Raw genomic sequence first — 20,018 nt, forward strand, 5'->3', positions numbered from 1 at the left:
GGTTGCACTATTCTTGGCCTGGAATATTTTTCAAACTGTACAAACATCACAAACTAAGCCAAGCAACAACTTTCTCGACCCAAAGGGTCTCGACCTGAAATGTTACCTATCCATGATTGTCAGACATGCTGCCTGACCTGCTGAGTTACTCCAGCACTTTGTGTCCTTTTGTGTATTCGCCAGCATCTGCAACTTCCTTGTTTCTACACCCTCCCACTCGTCTGATATCGGAGATGTGTCAGTAAATGCAAAAATGCGCGCAACTTCTCAAAGGGGTGGTGAATAAAACAGAAATAATCTTTGCCCCCAGTGGCGAGATTCTCTTCAAGAATTACAACACATTTGCCCTGTGCTGAGAAACAGGGTGCAATTTAGCAGCCACAAGTGATACGTTTTATCAAGAACATTTTTTGCTTAAAATCAGCTTTCTGAGCCTCATGTTTTTTTTTCTCTCAGCGTGGAGAAACAAAAATGTCTAGACATCATGGAATTGCATGATAGATCAAAGATGTGGTGTATTGGCCAACCGTAACAGAGCGATCATGCAGATAATATTCAGGACTTTGAAGAAGCACTTTGAAGTGTATAGTCTGGAATTAAATTCCCTCCCAACGTTTCTGCTGTGGAGAACCAATAATCTCCCTCACAAGCAGTCCACTTAATATATGGTAGGTCTAACAACAGTTTCTTTTTTCATGGCTGTAGTTTAGGAACAAACAAACGAGAGTTTTAGTATATAGATTTCTGACCAAAAACATTGACTGATCATCAGTCTGAAGAAGGGTCTCGACCATCAGTCTGAAGAAGGGTCTCGACCCGAAACGTCACCCATTCCTTCTCTCCCGAGATGCTGCCTGACCTGCTGAGTTACTCCAGCATTTTGTGAATAAATACCTTCGATTTGTACCAGCATCTGCAGTTATTTTCTTACAAAAATATTGGCTCTTTCGCTTTGTACCGAGATGCTACCTGACATGCTTAATTTTTGTCTGGGATTTTCTATTTTTATTTCAGATTTTTAATGTCTGCAATTTTTTTTTGTTAATTCAGGATCCATTTATAAGCTAGGCTAAACAAGTTGTAAAGTAGTCTTCCATGGCAGGTTGATTGGCTAATTGTATGTTCTTAAGTGACAGGTGCAGAATTAGGCCATTTGGCCCATCATTTCAAGTCTGCCATTCAATCATGGCTGATCTAACTTTCCTTCTCAACTCCATAGTCCTGCCTATACCCCCCTTAACCCCTGACACCCTATGTAAGTTAATTGGCTTCTGTAAAAGGCCCCTGGTGTGTCGGGAGTGGATGTGAAAGTGGAATAGCATAGAGATAACGTGATGGACTCAGAGGGCCGAAGGGCCTGTTTCCATGCTGTTTCGTTTAATTAATCAATCGATCAGTTATTGGAGTTGAAGAAAGTTGTGCTCAATATATAAACTCTTGTCCACTCTGCCAGGATTGTCATTGTGAAAGCTGTTGACCTCCCACAGTGTCCTTGATGGGATATGATTTCCAATAATTCAGTTTATATTGAATGGATGCTCTCTGAAAGAATAGATACACATCACTGAGGTGTGAGGGTGAGAGGAAGCACATCCTTTACAGCTTTGGGCTGGAGACACGGAGGTATCAAGTGATGCGAACCTGACAATTTTCTTCACAAGGCCTTTTATAAAGATTGGTAGCTCCAGCACATTTTGTAGCTACATCTATTTGCAGGTGCACCTCTGTAAATAACAGTGCAAGTAGATCTAGAATTGACCATTACTCCACTTAGAAAGACAGAGCTGCCAATAGCTGCAAGAACCTCTATTTAGAAACCACCTCAGGAGAGGCAAAAAGTCTTAGGGTGCCTCATAACATACTATTCAATTGGAATTTGATTTGGAGCCATATAACAGAGCAGGGAACCCAAATTTTGCCTAAAATGGTTTTCACTAAAGAGTGGGTAGCAAGGTGGTGCAACGGTAGAGTTGCTGCCTTACAACGTCAGAGATCCAGGTTCGATCCTGACTACAGATGCTGTCTGAATGGAGTTTGTACGTTCTCCCCGTGACCTGCATGGGTTTTCTCCGAGGTCTTCGGTTTGCTCCCACACTCCAAATACGTACAGGTTTGTAGGTTAATTGGCTTGGTATGAATGTAAAAATGCCCCTCGTGTGTGGATGGTAGTGTTAGTGTGCAAGGATTGCTGGTTGATGCAGACTCGGTGGGCCGAAGGGCCTGTTTCCGCCCTGTATCTCTAAACTAAACTAAGTCATAGAGTCGTAGAGCGATATAGTGTGGAAACAGGCCCTTCGACCCAACTTGCCCACATCGGCCAACATGTCCCATCCACACTAGCCCGCGTTTGGCCCATATCCCTCCAAACCTGTCCTGTCCATGTACCTGTTTAACTGTTTCTTAAATGTTGGGATAGCCCCTGTCACAACTACCTTCTCTGGCAGCTTGTTCCATACACCCACCACCCTTTGTGAGAAAAAGCTACCCCTCTGATTCCTATTCCTAGTGGGATAATACTGAACAAGGGAACACAGGTACCGATCACTTCAAGCTGACACCCATACTAATCAAGAATCTATCAATCTCCACCTGAAAAATATCCATTGACTTGACCTCCAATGCTTTCTGTAGCAATGAATTCCACAGATTCACCAAACTCTGACCCAAGAAATATAAGAAAATAACTGCAGATGCTGGTACAAATCGATTTATTCACAAAATGCTGGAGTAACTCAGCAGGTCAGGCAGCATCTCGGGAGAGAAGGAATGGGTGACGTTTCGGGTCGAGACACTTCTTCAGACCCAAGAAATATCTTCTGGGGTCAAGGAAAGAGTGTTCATGTCGTGGCGCTGTTTCCACCAATCTTTCCACCACCACCCACAAGAAGCGCAAGACGCCATTGTTTGCAGATGTCGAGAGGTGTGTTCAGCTCTGGCTGAATAATTTCTCATCTTGTGACGTGGACTCGATAAGAAGATCTCCTTTCTGGAGACTGGAGGCAGATTGTCACGTGTTTCAGTGCATCTGGTTGCACCTCATCCAACCTTGAGAACAATGTCATTGAGAGTGTGTCAATGCTCCCTGGTGCTGGAATCCAAGGAACCACCGGTTCCATGTTGGGAGACAAAGAAGGATCGATCCCAGACCTAGGGCTGTCCTTGCAATGAATAAAATCAATTTGTGGTTAAACAACTGGCTCTTACTTCTCTGTAACATTCATCCCAGCATGTTCTCTTGCAGGAGAAGCAACCAGCACTTTGTGGGGGGTTTTTTGTGAACCGGCAGCTGTGGTTCCACGTCTCCATGAAGTAAAGGCGTCACGATGTTGTGCTACTGCTGTGTGTGACTGATCTGTTGGTGTAAACTCAAGTATGCTCAGATGTCAAAGCTCTTCCCACATGCTTTCAGCATAATTCAAGAATGAAATCGCATTTGCGGACAGCTTAATTCCAATCGTTTACATTGCATTCACCGCTTTCATTGTTGGGCAAAGTGGTAATGACTACAAATCACCCTTTTTCATTGTTCCTCCTTGCAAGGTGGAGGATCGTGCCTCAGTTTCTAACAATAGTAGTTGATTCAAGTTTTAAATTGATGCCGTTCAGCGTCTAAATTTAAGAATGGATTCACAAGTAAGATATATTATTCATTTCAAGCTGTTTCACATTTAATGAATGGATTTCGCTGTCAACACATTTAAATGATGCATGTCAGGATCTCAGGAGAGATCCAGTTATTTGGTTTTATGTCACAGCTGTTGAACTTCAAAAAGAAGAACTGGCAGGTGGGGGACCTTGTTCAAAATGTATCACTCTACTAGACCAAGTTGGGCCCAAATCTCTCCTGCATTGGTGCAGCACCCTCTCCTCCCTCCCTCCCCTCCCTCCCCCCCTCACCTCCCCCCCTCCCCCCTCACCTCCCCCCCTCACCTCCCCCCCTCCCCCTCACCCCCTCACCTCCCCCCTCTCCCGCACCTCCCTCCCTCCCTCCCTACCTCCCTCCCTACCTCTCCCTACCTCCCTCTCCCTCCCTCCCACCCCCTCCACCTCCCGCCCACTCCATCCCCCTCAACCACCCTTATCCTCCCCCTCCACCCCTCCCCCTCTCTCCCTAGGAGGTAGATTTAATCTTTAAAATGTGAATAACTTAAAAAATATAACACCGATTTCAATGAAACTTCCATTAGCACCAAAGGGACGACGGTGAGTAAGGTGGGCCTAAAATTGTCGCGCTATCGTGTACCGTTTTGGCTGTAGTTAAGGAACAAACAAACAAACAAACGAGAGTTTTAGTGCAGAGATGACCCTTTCCAGGCAGCTGTCCTGATACAGGCTCTTGATCCAAAACATCAAGCATCCTTTAGCCTCCACAGATAGCGCTCGACCTGTTGAGCACTTCCAACGGTTTATTTATTTGTTGCCTCAGATTAAACAATCTGTGACCAGTGGTGTTCCTCAGGGTTCGGTGCTGTGCCCATTGCTGTTTGTCATCTATATCAATGATTTGGATGAGAACGTACACGTTTAGCAAGTTTACAGATGACACAAAAGTGGGTGGATTTGTCGATAGTGAAGATGAAGAAAAACCAGTTGGGCTGAGGAATGGTTGGTGGAACTTAATGCGGAGCACATCTGTGTTTTCAGAGCTGTGTCTGACTATCACATTAGCTGCATGTACACTGACTGTCATGCGGACAGATGCATGCAAGCAATGGGGAAACCATGGCAGGTGGAGCTGCTGCCTCACAGCGCCAGAGACCCAGGTTCGATCCTGACCTTGGGTCCAACTGAAGGCCGTCGTGGCACGATTGTCACTTCATGGCACGGACTCAAGGACAACATCAGCCCTGAATCTGGACTACCAGCAGTACATAGTAGAAACAAGGAACAGCAGATGCTGGTTTTATTTAAAAAAAAAATTTTTTTTCAATAGGTGCAGGAGGAGGCCAATCAGCCCTTCGAGCCAGCACCGCCATTCAATGCGATCATGGCTGATCACTCTCAATCAGTACCCCGTTCCTGCCTTCTCCCCATACCCCCTGACTCCACTATCCTTAAGAGCTCTATCCAGCTCTCTCTTGAAAGCATCCAACGAACTGGCCTCCACTGCCTTCTGAGGCAGAGAATTCCACACCTTCACCACTCTGACTGAAAAAGTTCTTCTTCATCTCCGTTCTAAATGGCCTACCCCTTATTCTTAAACTGTGGCCCCTTGTTCTGGACTCCCCCAACATTGGGAACATGTTTCCTGCCTCTAATGTGTCCAATCCCCTAATTATCTTATATGTTTCAATAAGATCCCCCCTCATCCTTCTAAATTCCAGTGTATACAAGCCCAATCGCTCCAGCCTTTCAACATACGACAGTCCCGCCATTCCGGGAATTAACCTAGTGAACCTACGCTGCACGCCCTCCATAGCAAGAATATCCTTCCTCAAATTTGGAGACCAAAACTGCACACAGTACTCCAGGTGCGGTCTCACCAGGGCCCGGTACAACTGTAGAACGACCTCTTTGCTCCTATATTCAACTCCTCTTGTTATGAAGGCCAACATTCCATTGGCTTTCTTCACTGCCTGCTGTACCTGCATGCTTCCTTTCATTGACTGATGCACTAGGACACCCAGATCTCGTTGAACTCCCCCTCCTCCTAACTTGACACTATTCAGATAATAATCTGCCTTTCTATTCTTACTTCCAAAGTGAATAACCTCACACTTATCTACATTAAACTGCATCTGCCATGTATCCGCCCACTCACACAACCTGTCCAAGTCACCCTGCAGCCTTATTGCATCTTCCTCACAATTCACACTACCCCCCAGCTTAGTATCATCTGCAAATTTGCTAATGGTACTTTTAATCCCTTCGTCTAAGTCATTAATGTATATCGTAAATAGCTGGGGTCCCAGCACCGAACCTTGCGGTACCCCACTGGTCACTGCCTGCCATTCCGAAAGGAACCCATTTATCCCCACTCTTTGCTTAACACACAAAAGGACCCAAAATGCTGGAGTAACTCGGCAGGTCAGGCAGCATCTCTGGGAAATCTTGGATAGGTCATGTTTCAGCCCAAGACTGATTGTAGAGGGGGGGGGGAGAAGAAAACTGGAAGAGGGAAGAGGCAGGACAAAGCGTGGCAGGTAATAGGTGTTTAGTTTATTTTAGAGATACAGCGCAGTAACAGGCCCTTCAGCCCACCGAGTCCTCACCGACCAGCGATCCCCGCACATTAACACTGCCCTGCACACTGGGGACAATTTTACATTTTTATACCAAGCCAATTAACCTACAAACCTGCACGCCTTTGGAGTGTGGGGGATACCTAAGATCTTGGAGAATGCACATGCAGGTCATGGGGAGAATGTACCTAAGTACAGACAAGCAACAGTAGTCAGGATCAAATTGGGGTCTCTGGCGCCATAAGACCGTAACTCTACCTCTGCGCCACCGTGTCGTCCAGGAGGCCCAAAGTATCTACCCCTCCCCCACCCACTACTACCTACATACCATCTAATTTGAAGAATCTGAAGAAGGGTCTCGACCCAAAACGTCACCCATTCCTTCTCTCCCTAGATGCTGCCTGACCCGCTGAGTTACTCCGGCTTTTTGTGATACCTACATACCAAAGTAGGGACTGCCCCCCCCCCCCTACTAACCCTCCACCTACTACCTATCATGAACACGTACAGGTGACATTGAGTGGCTGTAACCTGGGTACAACCTTGAGCATCGCAAGCCAGAGCTGCAAGGACAACATGGCTTCCCATCGCGACCCAGCTCTCAAAATCCGTGGAATCTGTTTGGATGGGGAAGGCGGAGAGTGGCTTTTTTTGGTGTGAATTAAGTTACTTATCGGTGGGATTTGGGCGATTCTTCCCCTCGCACCTTAGTTGAACATCAAACTATTGCTGTCCGTGATGTGAGACAGCACAGATATCCTGTTTAATGAGGTAGGACCACAGAGATTAGTCGTTTAATGAGATGGGATCAGACCAATTCTGTGCTTAATGAGGTGGTACTGCAGAGGGTCGCCTTAATGAAAGGGAAAGGACTTCACAGTTTGACATTTAAAAAGTATTATCTGATTAAATTAGATAGTGACTCTCTTAGCAAGACTTTTCTTTTGTCGGTCTGTGTGGAAAGTCCTGGCTGTTGGTGAAGTTGTGGTGACTTGGTCCCCAGGTGGCCCAGGTGTCAATGCCCAATGCAGAAGCTGAATAGCAAATGCATGATATCCAGAAGATTCAAAGCTTGGTATACACCCGAACTCACTTGCTTCTCTCTGCAGGAATGTAGACCCAGCTTGTCACCTGGAGATTGTGCAGGGATTCCTGGAGTCACCTCAGCTGAAAGAGGAACTGAAAGCCCAGCAAAGTCATAAGATCATGCGATAGGAGTAGAATTAGGCCATTTGGCCCATCAAGTCTACTCCATCACTCAATCATGGTTGATCTATCTCTCCCCCCTAACCCCATTCTCCTGCCTTCTCCCCATAACCCCTGACACCCGTACTAATCAATAACCTATCTATCTCTGCCTTAAATATATCCACTGACTGCCTCCACAGCCTTCTGTGGCAAACAATTCCACAGATTCACCACCCACTGACTAAATAAATTTCTCCTTGATGGGCCAAATGGCCGAATTCTCCTCCTATCAGTTCTGACCTTGTAAATACTGAAACACCCAGCAGGTCAGGCAGCATCTGTGGAATGCGAAACAGGGTTAAGTGCGTAGAGGACCAACCGTCAGAAATGCAGGAGCACGATTCTTGGTGCTGTACGTCATTTTTGCCCCGGGGTAAAGGGATCAAGAACCAGTGGACAAGGGTTCGAGGTGAGAGGGGGAAGATTTAATAGGAACCTGAGGGGCAACATTTCCAATCAGATGGTGGTCGGTCCATGGAACCATCTGCCAGAGGGGGTAGTTGAGGCAGGTACAATAACAATGTTTGAAAGACATTAGCTCTTAAGGATAGCGGAGTCAGGGAGTATGGGGAGAAGGCAAGAACGGGGTACTGATTGAGAATGATCAGCCATGATCACATTGAATGGTGGTGCTGGCTTGAAGGGCCGAATGGCCTCCTCCTGCACCTATTGTTTATTGTCTATTGACACTTGGAAGGGGAAAGGTGGAGAGGAAGATTGACCAATTGCAAGCTGAAGGGACTAGCTTAGATGGGGCATCTTGGGTCGGCATGGACGAGTTGGGCTGAAGGGCCTGTTTCTATGCTCAATGACTCGATGGTGGCCGATGAACTATCTGTGGCGTTTCAGCGTAAACCACTTCAGATGGAGGGTCCACGGCCTGAGATGATGAATCTGTTCCTTTGCCCCACAGATGCCGCCTGGCTTGTGGAGTGCCTAGCATCGACCGTTCATTCTTTTTTGTTTGTTACTTTAACGTTTTGGCTTCCAGCTCAATAAGTGACCAGCCGTGACCAGACGCGATGTCGCAGAAGATAGTTGAGCTGTTCCCGCTCCTAATTTGTACAGATATTTGCCTGGAATATTTATGAGGCTGATAGCAGTAAAGAGTATGTCTGCATGCAGTCAGAACATGGACAACAGATGGGTTTTTTTACAGGCTGGCGGGGTTGCTATTAAAATGGAGCCCCAGTCTTGGTGATTTTGTGAGGCAACTCAAGGTTATCAGCAGTGTATTAGATGGCTGTTCGGGACAACAGAGATGGGTAATTTATATAATGATAACTGTGGCCGCTGAAAACTCTGTGAAGCACATCAGAAAACATTTATTTCAGGTGAAGAGTCTGACAGAGCAGATTTTGAATAATAAATTCTCTGACACCGACTGGTCTGATGGGCTTTGCCTTCATGTTTCTTCAAAGTCACACGCAACTTCTGCTGAGGAACCGAGGAGGGAGAAGTCTTACGTGAGTGTATCAGTGAAAACCAGTGAGTCTGAAGAAGGGTCTCGACCCAAGACGTCGCCCGTTCCTTTACTCCAGCGATGCTGCCTGTCCCGCTGAGTTACTCCAGCGTTTTGTGTCTATCTTCGGTTCAAACCATCATCTGCAGTTCCTTCCTACAGATACTGAGTGTGTGGATGTGGAGAGGATGTTTCCACTTGTGGGAGAGTCCAGGACCAGAGGTCATAGCCTCAACATTATAGGACGTTCCTTTAGGATGGAGATGAGGAGGAATTTCTTTAGTCAGAGGGTGGTGAATCTGTGGAATTCTTTGCCACAGAGGCTGGGGAGGCTGTCAATGGATATTTTTAAGGCAGAGATAGATAGATTCTTGACTAGTACAGGTGTCAGGGGTTATGGGGAGAAGGCAGGAGAATGGGGTTAGGAAGGAGAGATAGATCAGCCATGATTAAATGGCGGAGTAGACTTGATGGGCTGAATGGCCTAATTCTGCTCCTATCATTTATGACCTTATAACCTTATACTAGGTACTGGTCAAACATTCAAAAGACCAGCAAAGTGTGCTGTTATTACCACACAGGAATTTTCCTAAAATTAAAAATTAAGTAGCGATTAACAATGAATTAGTTAAGCCTGAAAGGGTGGAACAGTGGTGCAGCAGTTGAGGTAGAGTTGGCTGCCTCATAGCGTCAGAAACCCGGGTTTGATCCTGACCACGGATACGGTCTGCATGGAGTTTGAACATTCTCCCTGTGACCGTGTGGGGTTTCTCCGGGTGCTCCGGTTTCCCCCCACACTCCAAAGACATGCATAGGTTCATTGGCTTCTGTGGGTTGTCCCTAGTGTGTAGGATGGTGTTAATGTGCGGGGATCGCTGGTCGGCACGGACCCGGTGGGCGGAAGGGCCTGTTTCCATGCTGTATCTCGAAACTAAACTAAACCGACAGAAAGCTCAGAATTGATTGAAAAATGCAGCATCTCCCCCCCTTTCTCTCCCCCCCTTTCTCTCCCCCCCTTTCTCTCCCCCCCCTTTCTCTCCCCCCTTTCTCTCCTCCCCTTTCTCTCCCCCCCTTTCTCTCCCCCCCTACAGCCCACTGAGTCTACGCCAACCATCAATCGCCCATGCAAACCAGCTCCATCTTATCCCGCTTCTCATCCAATCCCTACACATTCGGAGCAAAAGTCCTGAACTACCATCTACCTCACTGGAAACACTCGGACTATTTTTAATCGGACTTTACTTGACTTTATCTTGCTCTAAACGCTATTCACTTTATCCTGTATTTGTACACTTTAGGCTTGATTGTAAACATCTGAGCAGCAGCATCTCAGCGGCGGAGGGGAAGAGACTCGACAAGCTGGTCAGGAAGGCCAGCTCTGTCCTGGGTTGCCCCCTCGACTCAGTGCAGGTGGTGGGAGAGAGGAGGATGATGGCAAAGCAAACATCGCTGCTGGACAACGACTCCCACCCCATGCAGGACACTGTCACTGCACTGAGTAGCTCCTTCAGTGACAGACTCCTTCACCCCAAGTGCGTGAAGGAGAGATATAGGAGGTCCTTCCTTCCCGCTGCTGTGACACTGCACAACCAGCACTGCTCCCAGCGGACGAGTCAACAGTAACAGTTAAGGAATACACAGTAAACTGATGACAATTTATCCTTGTCTTTATTTTTATTTATAATGAATGATCTCTTGCTATCCACTTTGCTGCTGGAACACTGTAAATTTCCCCGGTGTGGGACGAATAAAGGAACATATTATTTTTATTATTAAACATGCATAGTCTTAGCGCTGACTGGTTGGCACGCAACAAAAGCTTTTCGCTGTACCTCGGTACACGTGACAATAAACTGCACGGTAGCGCAGCGGTAGAGTTGCTGCTTTACAGCGAATGCAGCGCCGGAGACTCAGGTTCGATCCTGACTACGGGTGCTGCACTGTAAGGAGTTTGTACGTTCTCCCCGTGACCTGCGTGGGTTTTCTCCGAGATCTTCGGTTTCCTCCCACACTCCAAAGACGTACAGGTATGTAGGTTAATTGGCTGGGTAAATGTAAAAATTGTCCCTAGTGGGTATAGGATAGTGTTAATGTACGGGGATCGCTGGGCGGCACGGACTTGGAGGGCCGAAAAGGCCTGTTTCCGGCTGTATATATATGATATGATATGATTTGATAAACTCAACCTCAGGATGAAGGCATTACTGATAACACCAACATTTGTGTCCGTGTTATGGGCACCTGATGCACTAATTTTATTATGAAAGAGTTCGTACATGTACCTTAAATTTGGGACTACAAAATTGTAGTCATTGTTGTGCAAATGAGGTTTCTGCTCTTTCACTCTTGATAAAAGGCACGGTGGCGCAGCGGTAGAGTTGCTGCCTTACAGCGCCAGAGACCCAGGTTTGATCCTGACTACGGGTGCTGTCTGTACGGAGTTTGCACATTCCCTCTGTGACTCGCGTGGGTTTTCTCCAGCATCTCCGGTTTTCTCCCACACTCCAAAGACGTGCAGGTTAGTAGGTTAATTGGCTTGGTATCATTGTAAACTGTCCCGAGTGTGTGTAGGATAGCGTTAGCGCCCGGGGATCGGTGGTCGGCACGGACTCGGTGGGCCGAAGGGCCTGTTTCTGCACTGCATCTCTAAACTAAACGAAGAACGTCCTTTGCTAGGATGCTACTCCCTTCAGCAAGGGAGAGAAACACCAGGCACTGGGCAGCACAGCCACAGCAAATCATCTACAGTGTGAGACGGTGGATCAGTGGGTCCAGGAGCTGTTCACTGAAACAGCTCAGAGTCCATCATCAGCCATGGCAGGTGCTATCCTTGAATCAAGGGAGCACTGACAGTGATTGGAAATTATGAGATCCACATGATATTAGGTTTCTACATCACCTTTAACGTCGAAGGGAATGTTGATGGTCTTCTCTCTCATCCCTTTACATACTCTCGCTTTCTCTAGCTCTTTCCGCCTCTTGTTCCTTTTCTAAATCATTCTCTCTCCCCGTTCTCTCTCTCTCCCTCCTCCCTTTCTCTTCCTACCCCTTCCTCTCCCTCCCCCCATTCTCTCCCTCCCCATTCACTCCCTCCCCCTTCCACTCCCTCCCCCCATTCTCTCCCTCCCCCCTTTCTCCCCCCCTTTCTCTCCCTCCCCCTTTCTCTCCCTCTCCCTTTCTCTCCCCCCCTTTCTCTCCCTCCTTTCTCACCCCCCCTTTCTAACATCCCCTTTCTAACCCCCCCTTCTCTACCCCCTTTCTCCCCCCTTTCTCTTCCCCCCTTCTCCCCCCCTTTCTCTCCCCTTCCTCTCCCCCTTTCTCTCCCCCCTTTCTCTCCCTCCCCCTTTCTCTCCCTCCCCCCTTTCTCTCCCTCCCCCTTTCTCTCCCTCCCCCCTTTCTCTCCCTCCCCCCCTTTCTCTCCCTCCCCCCTTTCTCTCCCTCCCCCCTTTCTCTCCCTCCCCCTTTCTCTCCCTCCCCCCTTTCTCTCCCTCCCCCCCTTCTCTCCCTCCCCCCTTTCTCCATCTCCCTCCTTTCTCTTCCCCCCCTTTCTCTCCCTCCCCCCTTTCTCTCCCTCCCCCTTTCTCTCCCTCCCCCTTTCTCTCCCTCCCCCCCTTCTCTCCCTCCCCCCTTTCTCCATCTCCCTCCTTTCTCTTCCCCCCCTTTCTCTCCCTCCCCCCTTTCTCTCCCTCCCCCCCTTTCTCTCCCTCCCCCCTTTCTCTCCCTCCCCCCTTTCTCTCCCTCCCCCCTTTCCCCCCCTTTCTCTCCCTCACCCCTTTCTCCCCCTCCCCCCTTTCTCTCCCTCCCCCCTTTCCCCCCCTTTCTCTCCCTCCCCCCTTTCCCCCCCTTTTTCTCTCCCCCTTTCTCTCCCTCACCCTTTCTCTCCCTCACCCTTTCTCTTACTCCCCGTTTCTCCAGCAGTTCTCCAGCTGGAGGTACTCCAGTGCTTTGTGTGTCTTTCTTTAAACAACAAGCAGTAAACCTGAATGTCCAGGCCCTGTGCATTATATAATTCCATCTGGAATAATCTGGGAAGGGAGAGCACATCTGAGGAGCACGGAGGCGCAGCGGGAGAGTTGCTGCCTTACAGCACTTGCAGCGCCAGGGACCCGGGTTCGATCCCGACTACGGATGCTGTCTGTACGGAGTTTGTACGTTCTCCTTGTGACCTGTGTGGGTTTTCTCTGAGATCTTTGGGTTTCCTCCCGCACTAAAAAGTCGGGCAGGTTTGTAGGTTAATTGGCTTGCGTTTGTATACTTGGTATGAGTGTAAATTGTCTCTAGTGTGTGTAGGCCTGTGTTAATGTGCGGGGATCGCTGGCCGGTGCGGACTCGGTGGGCCGAAGGGCCTGTTTCCGCGCTGAACTAAACTAAACTAATCTGCCAAAGAAGGTGAAAAGCGAGACGGGAATACCTGATGCAGTTCAAGGAAACACGAGCAGGAAGGCTGGGTTAGACAATGGGACAGATGGTGCAGTAATAGGTAGACTCAAGGTCAAGATGAGAAAGCAGGAGAGTCCAGAGTGGCCGAGCAACAGGTCTTCACCGATGAGAAACCTCACATACCTCCCCCATAGAAGAATGGTCTCGACCCGAAACGTCACCCATTCCTTCTCTCCTGAGATGCTGCCTGACCCGCTGGGTTAGACAATAGACAATAGGTGCAGGAGTAGGCCATTCAGCCCTTCGAGCCAGCACCGCCATTCAATGCGATCATGGCTGATCACTCTCAATCAGTACCCCGTTCCTGCCCTCTCCCCATACCCCCTCACTCCGCTATCCTTAAGAGCTCTATCCAGCTCTCTCTTGAAAGCATCCAATGAACTGGCCTCCACTGCCTTCTGAGGCAGAGAATTCCACACCTTCACCACTCTCTGACTGAAAAAGTTCTTCCTCATCTCCGTTCTAAATGGCCTACCCCTTATTCTTAAACTGTGGCCCCTTGTTCTGGACTCCCCCAACATTGGGAACATGTTTCCTGCCTCTAATGTGTCCAATCCCCTAATTATCTTATATGTTTCAATAAGATCCCCCCTCATCCTTCTAAATTCCAGTGTATACAAGCCCAATCGCTCCAGCCTTTCAACATACCACAGTCCCGCCATTCCGGGAATTAACCTAGTGAACCTACGCTGCACGCCCTCCATAGCAAGATGGTTACTCCAGCATTTTGTATCTACCCCCACACATTTATCGCTCAGTCCTTTACACCTCCCGCACATTACTGTACCCCTTTCTACCTTTCACTTACAATGACACAGCTCTGAGTCATGTTCATAAATGATAGGAGCAGAATTAGGCCCATCAAGTCTATTCCGCCATTCAATCATGGCTGATCTATCTCTCCCTCCTAACCCCATTCTCCTGACACCCGCACTATTCAAGAATCTATCTATCTCTGCCTTAAACATATCCATTGACTTGGCCTCCACAGCCTTGTGCCTGGAGTGTGGTACATCTGAGATCTCATTTTATACACACATTTCTACTTGAGTCATTTATATGCACAATGGAGCTATTACAAAAACATTGGGCGCAGGAAGTTATATTAGATGTGCTCTGCGGCTCCATTCAGGTGACTGCATATTGTTAGTGCTGTGAACACTTCTAGACTGCAAATCCGTTCAGGGCAATGGAGCAGACAAACCAATTTGAGCCATCATTTTCTGTTAGATTGTACACCATCACTCGCCTGACAGTCAAGGTTGTCCTCTTATGCAAGTCTATTGAGAATGCACACAGTTCCTCTCATCGTTCTATCGAGCTGGATTTCAAACAAACCCACCTCAAGTTTCCCCATTCGTCCCTGACATCTGCCCTCCCGGCAAATGAAAGATATGGTCCTGCGATTGCCAGTTGCTGGGCTCTCTGCTACGTTGATTAGTCTTCACTATCTCGCCAATAGGGGCGGCACGGTGGCGCAGCGGTAGAGTTGCTGCCTCACAGTGCCAGAGACCTGGGTTCGATCCCGACTACGGGTGCTGCCTGTACGGAGTTTGCATGTTCTCCGCATGGGTTTTTCCCGGGTGCTCCGGTTTCCGCCCACACTCCAAAGACGTACAGGTTTGTAGGTTGATTGGCTTTGGTAAAATTGTAACTTGTCCCTGGTGTGTAGGATAGTGCGTGTGTATGGGGATCGCTGGTCAGTGCGGACTTGGTGGGCCGAAGGGCCTGTTTCCGCGCTGTATCTCCAAACTAAACTGAACTAAACTTGGCTGTGATTGTTGCAGGGGCGATGAGGGAGGTGCCTCATTAACAGGGCAGAATTGGTTGAAGGCTGCTGTCATTGGACTTTGTAAGAGACAATAGACAATAGGTGCAGGAGTAGGCCATTCGGCCCTTCGAGCCAGCACCGCCATTACAATGTGATCATGGCTGATCATTCTCAATCAGTACCCCGTTCCTGCCTTCTCCCCATACCCCCTGACTCCGCTATCCTTAAGAGCTCTATCTAGCTCTCTCTTGAATGCATTCAGAGAATTGGCCTCCACTGCCTAATGGAAGTGAAGTTGGTGCCTGACACCAAGGGGCTGTGGTATCGTTGGAGAAGTTAGATGCGCACTAAACCACAACTCCACCACCCACTTGTAGTTTAGAGACACAGCACAGAAACAGGCCCTTCCGCCCATCGAGGCCTCACCCACCAGCGATCCCCGTACACGAGCACTACCCGACACACGAGGGGCGATTTACAATATTTACTGAAGCCAAATTAACCCCCAGACTTGTACGTCTTTGGAATGTGGGAAGAAACCAGAGCACCTGTGGAACCCATGCGGTCATGGGGAGAACGTACAAACAGCACCCATAACTAGGATCGATCCCGGGTCTCTGGCGCTGTAAGGCAGCAACTCTACTGCTGTGCCACTGTGTAGCCTTGGTATCATTTATAGACCAGTGGGTAACGTGGGGGAATATAATGGGGTTAGTGTGAATGGGTGGTTAGGGATTGGCATCATCCCAGTTGGGCCAAAAGATCTAACTTTAAACTGTATGATATTGTTAAATCTATATACTAAAACTCTTGTTTATTTGTTTGTTCCTGAACTACAGCTAAAACGGTACACGATAGCTCAACAAGTTTAGGCCCACCTTACTCACCGTCGTCCCTTTGGTGCTAATGGAAGAAGTTTCATTGAAATCGGTGTTATATTTTTTAAGTTATTCACATCTTAAAGTTTAAATCTATCTCCAAGGGGGGGGGGGAGGGAGGGAGGGGGGGGGAGGTAGGGGGGGGGAGGGGAAGAGGGAGGATAAGGGGGGTTGAGGGTGATGGAGTGGGGGGGAGGGGAAGGGGGGAGGGGAGAGGGAGGGAGGGAGGGGGGTGGGAAGGGAGGGGGGAAGGGGGGAATCTATCTCCTAGGGACGGAGGGGGTGGAGGGAGGGGGGGAGGGAGGGAGGGGGAAGAGGGAGGATAAGGGGGGTTGAGGGGGATGGAGTGGGGGGGGAGGGGAAGGGTGGGGGGAGGGGAGGGGAGTGGGAAGAAGGGGGGAGGGAGGGGTGGGGGAGGGGGGGAAGGAGAGGGTGCTGCACCAATGCGAGACATAGTTTTTTAAAATTTTAAAGCAATCACAAAGTTCTTTTTGCACACGGTGACGCAGCGGGTAGTAGAGCTGATGCCTCACAGCGCCAGTGATCCGGGTTCGATCCTGACTATGAATGTTGTCAGTATGGAGTTTGTACGTTCGCCCCATGACCTGCGTGCGTTTTCTCCGGGATCTCTGGTTTCCTCTCACACTCCCAATACGTGCAGGTTTGTAGGTTAATTGGCTTGGTATAAATGTAAATTGACCCTCGTGTGTGTAGGATAGTGTTAGTGTGCGGGGATCGCTGGCCGGCGTGGACTCTGTGGGCCGAAGGGTCTGTTTCCGCGCTGTATCTCTAAACTAAACTAAATTAACTGGCCTAAGATAGACACAGATAGCTGGAGTAGCTCAACGGGTCAGGCAGCATCTGTGGAGAAAAGGAACGGGTAACGTTTTGGGTCGAGACCCTTCTTCAGACTTCAAACGGGCCCCTGCTCCTCATCCCTTGTTAGTGGTCGTGGTTTGAAGATAAGGGACGATTGGCAAATGTACTTCAGTGAACTTCCTTCAATGGTTTTATGGGATCTTCCATAGGCACGGGGACTGTTTCAGTGTCCTTCAGTAGCATCCTAGCTGGGACCTTCAATGGCTGATACAGACATTGCCATCATCTTGCCATGCCAGTGGCACCACATGAAATTCTAGTTATGGCTGAACCAAAATAATTAGTTGTAGACGCAAGGAACTGCAGATACTGGTTTACTGAAGAAGGCACAAAGTGCAGAATAACTCAGTGGGTCAGGCCACATCTCTGGAGTACATGGATAGGTGACTGTTTGGGTCGGGACACTTCTTCAGAATAATTGTATGGGGAAGGGGTGTGGGGGGGGGGAGAAGGCTGGAAGAGAGGTAGGACTCTTGTCTCGCCTCTACCCCTCTTCCATCTCCCCCCCCCCCCCCTACAACAATCAGTCCGAAGAAGGGTCCCAACTGGAAAAGTCACCTATCAACGTTCTCCAGAGATCCTACCTGACAGGCTGAGTTACTCCGCCATTTGTGTCTTTTCAAGATGACTAGTTGTTTGATATTCCGTCCAGAATAATGTCTACAATGAACTTGTGTTGCTGGTGTGTGTGATATGGCTGTAATCCCTGGGATGGAGGGACTGACATATGAGGAAGGATTGGAAAGACTAGGCTTGTATTCACTGGAGTTTAGAAGGATGAGAGTGGATCTTATAGAGACGTATAAAATCATAAAAGGACTTGACGCAGGGAAAACGTTCCCAATGTTGGGGGAGTCCAGAACCAGGGGCCACAGTCTAAGAATAAAGGGGACGCCATTTAAAACTGAGGTGAGAAGAAACTTTTTCACCCAGTGAGTTGTGAATTTGTGGAATTCTCTGCCACAGAAGGCACTGGAGGCAGATTCACTGGATGAATTTAAAAGAGAGTTAGATAGAGCTCTAGGGGCTAGTGGAATCAATGGGTATGGGGAGAAGGCAGGCACAGGTTACTGATTGTGGATGATCAGTCATGATCACAATGAATGGCGGTGCTGGCTCAAAGGGCCAAATGGCCTCCTCCTGCACCTATTTTCTATGTTTCTATACGTTTCTAATTCACTTGCAACTTTATAATTTGTGAGGCCATCCCAATTGTGTGATGTAAATTGTACTTGGCAAGTGATAAGTCGATATTCTTGGAGAGAATTGCTGGAGGCATTGGTTTGAGCAAAAAAACAACTCTTTGAGGTTTTGCATTTCAATTCACCCAGTAATCTACTGTAACCCCCTCATGTACTACTGGCTCCTGCCCCACGCTGGTCCTGATCCAACAGCTCCCCACTGGCTAACTCCCCTCCAAAACATTTGGATTAAAATGACCGCTCCCGATCTACTGGGAATAAAGGCTGGGAATCAAGGGATGTGGGGAGAAAGCAGGAACAGGAAACTGATTTTGGATGATCAGCCGTGATCATGTTGAATGGCGGTGCTGGCTCGAATAGCCTACTCCTGCACCTATTTTCTATGGTTTTATATTACTCTATGACTGTGACTAGATATGGAAGTGTTCCGAGATCTGCACGTCGCAGTGATGGGGACGGGTGAGTGGGTCTCTGCTGGGAGCTTGTTATCCAGAAGGTTGTGGGATCAAGCCCCAATGTGCATATTGAGTGTCAAGTTGCAGACTGACTGACCCCTGCACTGCAAGAGTGCTGCACTGTCAGAGGCACCATGGAGGAGTTTATTCACAAAATGCTGGAGTAACTCAGCAGGTCAGGCAGCATCTCAGGAGAGAAGGAATGGGCGACGTTTCGGGTCGAGACCCAAGGGTCTCGACCCGAAACGTCGCCCATTCCTTCTCTCCTGAGATGCTGCCTGACCTGCTGAGTTACTCCAGCATTTTGTGAATAAATACCATCGATTTGTACCAGCATCTGCAGTTATTTTCTTATAATACCTTGGAGGAGCTTCTGTAACTGAGAGTGTTGGTCAGCAATTTAGTAGTCAAATCTCTGGAGTGGAGTTTCTATGAACACAGAAACACTCAGCAGGTAAGGTCGTGACTGTCAACGAAGGAACATGAAACACACTTTTGCTGGTGGCTCAGAAGAGGTTTTGCTACTTTTTCCATTATTTCAATTGACATTAATAATATTTCAATTTATATCGGAAAAATATTTTAACGAATGAAGTCATTTTAAAGTTTTGAGATTTCAACTATTCATCGTCTCTGGTCAATAAATCCTGTATAAAAGAAATAGAACGGCCGAGTGCAGCCCAAGATGTCTAGTGACCATCAGGGGGGTCGGTAGATGGAGTCTCGGGTCCCACCTGAGAGCTCTATGATTGCCCCGCCTGCCAGTGTTGCCCCGCCCCCCGTGTTGCCCCCCCCACCCAGTGTTGCCCTGTCCCGCCAGTATTGCCCCGCCCACCAGTGTTGCCCTACCTCCCAGTGTTGCCCTGCTTCCCAGTGTTGCCCCCCTCCCAGTGTTGCCCCCTCCCAGTATTACCCTGCCTCCCAGTGTTGCCCCGCCTGCCAGTGTTGCCCCGCCTCCCAGTGTTGCCCTGCCAGCCAGTTGCCCCGCCTCCCAGTTGCCCCACCTCCCAGTGTTGCCCCGCCCCTGAATGTTGCCCTGCCCCCCCAGTGTTACCCTGCCTCCCCCCGCTGCCCCACCTCCCCCCATTGCCCCGCCTGTCAGCATTACTCCACCTCTCAGTGTTGCTCCCCCTCCCTCTCGTGCCCCGCCTTCCAGAGGTGCTCCGCCTCCCCATTGCCCCGCCTTCCTGTGTCGCCCTGCCTTCCTGTGTCGCCCCGCCTTCCTGTGTCACCCCGCCCCAAGCGTTGCCATGGCAGTGAGATCATGGCCGCCATGGTAGGTGCCAGCAAGGTAGAAGCAAGGAACTGCAGATACTGGTTTACAACCAGAGATACAAAGTGCTGGATACTTTGGATACCTCAGTGGGGCAGGCAACCTCTCTGGAGAACATGGAATGGTGACATTTTGGGTCATGGCCCTTCTTCAGACTGATTGTGGTGGAGGAGGGTTTGGAAAGAAAGCTGGAAGGGAGAGAGGAGGGGCAGGCCAAAGCCTGGCAAG

At 48.8% G+C, this 20,018-nt stretch overlaps 1 protein-coding gene across 1 annotated transcript in view; it reads left to right on the forward strand.

Moving 5' to 3' along the window:
* cdh23 (cadherin-related 23) overlaps window positions 1-20,018 on the forward strand; it is a 694,191-nt gene that overhangs the window by 216,372 nt on the left and 457,801 nt on the right. The window lies entirely within an intron of this gene.

The sequence above is a fragment of the Rhinoraja longicauda genome, chromosome 35 (genome assembly GCF_053455715.1).
Source record: "Rhinoraja longicauda isolate Sanriku21f chromosome 35, sRhiLon1.1, whole genome shotgun sequence".
Lineage (NCBI taxonomy): Eukaryota > Metazoa > Chordata > Chondrichthyes > Rajiformes > Arhynchobatidae > Rhinoraja > Rhinoraja longicauda.